This window comes from Trachymyrmex septentrionalis, unplaced genomic scaffold, assembly GCF_001594115.1.
Source record: "Trachymyrmex septentrionalis isolate Tsep2-gDNA-1 unplaced genomic scaffold, Tsep1.0 scaffold87, whole genome shotgun sequence".
Lineage (NCBI taxonomy): Eukaryota > Metazoa > Arthropoda > Insecta > Hymenoptera > Formicidae > Trachymyrmex > Trachymyrmex septentrionalis.
In genome coordinates, this window is record NW_017306059.1 from 3,942,998 (window position 1) to 3,946,570 (window position 3,573).

Below are 3,573 nucleotides of genomic sequence, written 5' to 3' on the forward strand. Positions count from 1 at the left end.
CGAAACACGCCTTGCGCAAGGATCGGGACACGTCGGGCAATTTAAATCCCGCTAATTGACAAGTACGCCCGAGCGAGCGTGTGGATATGAGTTTCTACGCCTCGGTGGGGCGCGCGAGAAACGAGGCGGATCGCGATATCAAATTATATTTGCGACGCTGACCGGACTCGGTCTCGCGCGCACGTTGGACCCTTACGAAGAAGCGGTGGCGAAATATAACGTAATATGAGCGAACCCGAGTCAACGAAGCGACGCGCACGTAGGTAAACGATCGTTTGTCCTCCCACCGACCGATTGTCGTCTCTCCGGCCGTTGCATCCTCGATGAGCAGAGGCAGCAGCGACGTCGTTCGGATGGAGGTGGCAGTGGGAGGTGGAGACGAAGGTGGGTGCCCTCGCGTGTTGAGTAATTGGAACACGACCTCCGTCAACCCCCGCCGGCCCTAAATGGCCAGCGGAAACGACCAGCGTGCACCACCAGTGAAAGAAGCTACCGCCGGATCCTTGCGCAACCGCGCAATACAGATGCGAGTCCTCTCGAAGAGACATCGCGCGCTGCGGTGAAATGCGGCCCAGCGCGGATCTCTTCGCTCGCGGCGCGTTGGACGCACTCTCTTTATTGTCCTCCCACGATGATTTATGCTAATTCAACGCGAAACATCGCGCGTGGATGATATCGGAAATAGCGAAGGAGTGTCGCGACATATTGCGAGCAATTTGCCGCCCCCCGGGCCGTTGTCTCGCACGACTGTTGGAGCGTTGAATGACTGTTTCTTCTCCAACTCGCAGATCAATTCGCTTACGAATAGCTATGTAGACGTTGCAGATGGTTAAGACTTCATCGCACGAATGCTGTATTTTAAACAAAGTCTCAATTCTGATGTATCGTGAACTAGGGGCTCTATAGCGAAGTCTGGCCAGAGAGAAAGCTCTGGCAGCAATTTTGTTAACTCTTAATTGGTTAATCGTAGGTTCCCATTGGATTTATTCTATACAGTAGTTTCAATGTAACATTTTTTGCACGACGTTAGTAAGAAATATTTTATTCGCAGCTTTATGTTATGTGTACGTAAATATACTTTTAATAGTGGATTTCAAAACTACCTGCTATAATTATTGTTATTTTACATGTAATTTTTTTGCAGTATATACATCTTTCTCTCTTGTAGCATTTTGACAAAATTGCAGACTCTGTTATACGGTCTGTATTGTGAATGTTGTTACAACTTGTTGCTTCTGTGGAAACTGTCAAAAATAATCAATGATGACGACAGAATGAGTTTTTGGAAATAGTTTTAGGATATTCTGACACTTCTAATTACCACATTTGAACGGGTCGTTTTGCTCAACGGATAAATATAAATGTAGTAATAAAAATGTGTGAAAGTTGCGCGAACAAATAAGCAATCATTAACGGATCCAATTTATATGCTGAAAAATATTGGTCATAAAATGTCGTGTTACGTCAATTCTTAATGATTATCCTTGCTCGGTCGGTTTTATTTGTCGGTATGAGAAAGAGAAAGAGAAAGAGAGAGAGAATCGTCGTATCAACGATAAATTATCTCCTCGATATCGTTGAAACGCCGATAAACAAAAGGGGACGTTTACGGACGTGCTTTTCGGAGCATAAAATTTTTTCAACGAAACAAACAAAGTAGCGACGGTCTTCGAAGGCAAGCATGGTGGTATGAGAATTTCACGAGAGTCGTCAGAGCGTTTCGACCCATAAACATAACGAGGCACCATGATGCGTGTATGAGTGTAAATACATACGGCAGGAATCGCCCACGTCGCTTGCGTCCATGATCAAGGAACAATGTATAACAGTTTCTTCACGGCTGTCGCGTCAAATCAAGGATTACTCATCTGCCGGGAACGAGCTGGATTTAACACCGGATGAGTGCGTCTGCGTGAAGCCTGTCTCGTTCTCGCACCGTTTTTTTTATTACTATTTATTCGCGGGCTTATTACAACGGTTTCGTAATCTCGTACAGGAACCAAGCGGACCGACCTTTGTCCGTGTTACGTAATGCTCCTTAACGCAATGCTGCGCTATTGAACGCGTCACGTAAATTCGCACGCATAAATTTGAAATAATGTAACTTCGATTTTGTTGTGTTATACCCGAGGTTTCTTCGAACGCGGAAGTGTAATTCATTCAGGCACGTACACACACACACCTTCGGAAGTGTAGGCACTATTATGACGCATATTCGTAATCTACATCTGCGCTAAACGTGCCTGTCTGGCCCACATTATTTAGCCAGCGAGAGATCTAACGCAGATATCGCAGACGTGACTCGGATCGAGCGTAGAGTATAACTTACGTATGCATGTCACTAAGTTGTGTGACGTTGGCTTTCCGTCGAGATACCGTAATTATATAAAAATTTCCGATCTATTAACTGCTGCTGGTCCTAAAAATGAAATTTGTTGACGCATACTGATTACGCGGAAAACTCGTGCGCCTCGTATGCCTTGTAAGAAACCGCGGTGGAACTCTTCCATTCCAATTATGTCAGTGGATATCGTGTCTCGAAACTTCACGCGAACCTTAAAAAATACACCTTGCATACTTGCGGCAAGGCTGGTTTGGGAATCCACCGACCACCCGCCGGCGACTGCCGGTCGACCTGTTTCCAACGCGTGCTGAGAATCCATCGCATGAGGAAGGTATCGTTCGCGGATTGACGTTCGCCGACCTTCCTCGAGATGCGTATCTGACAATGAGAGTGGTCCACACGCGGATCGCGGCGGACTGCCGCGGGGTTCGCGCGGGGGTAACTCAATTTGTAGTTACAAACGAGCGTGATATGATAATATCCTGTGGCCAGGTCGCGATATACAGCCGGACCTTCTCCGCTTTGTTAGCCGAGGCTCGCCACAGGTACCCCCTCCCTCCCCCCACCCCCTTTCCAGCTGCGTCGTGTCATTTGTTCACGTCTGTCAATACGTCACCGACAGGTATACCGGTCCTTCGCTGCCCGCGAATATTCGCCAGGATATTCGCCGAGGCCAAAACTCGCGACCGGGACTGTACGTGTTGCGATCGTAAACAATGCATAAAACTGGGACTTATCGGGGTGCTCTTGCATTTTTTTGCCCGTTGCTTGGCAAATGTGAAGCGTGCTTTGCGTTTACACCGTCTGATCTTGATGCTCTATGAAAATGACGCCTACACCACGTTCACAATGCCTCCACACGTTGTGGGTCGCGATGAATCTGAGAAAAATATTTTTTCGTATCACACAAATACATGTTTTTAGGAGATCGATGAGAATGCGTATCTAAAATATATAATATATACCACTGCACATACAAACTGCATGTACAAAATGCTTTCAGTGACATATTTGCAATTGTTATTTTTTTAATCCTAGAGCGATATATCAATATTAAATGATACAGTATATTTCTGTTGATATCAGAAAATAGGCCACTCTTGCAATTAATTAATGTAGACACAAGATTTTTATACATTTCATTTTAGTAATAAAATATTAATCTAAAGCTTTATATAAACACAAAATTGTTCAAAAATTAAAATTACTTATCTATCTTATCTTGCTCT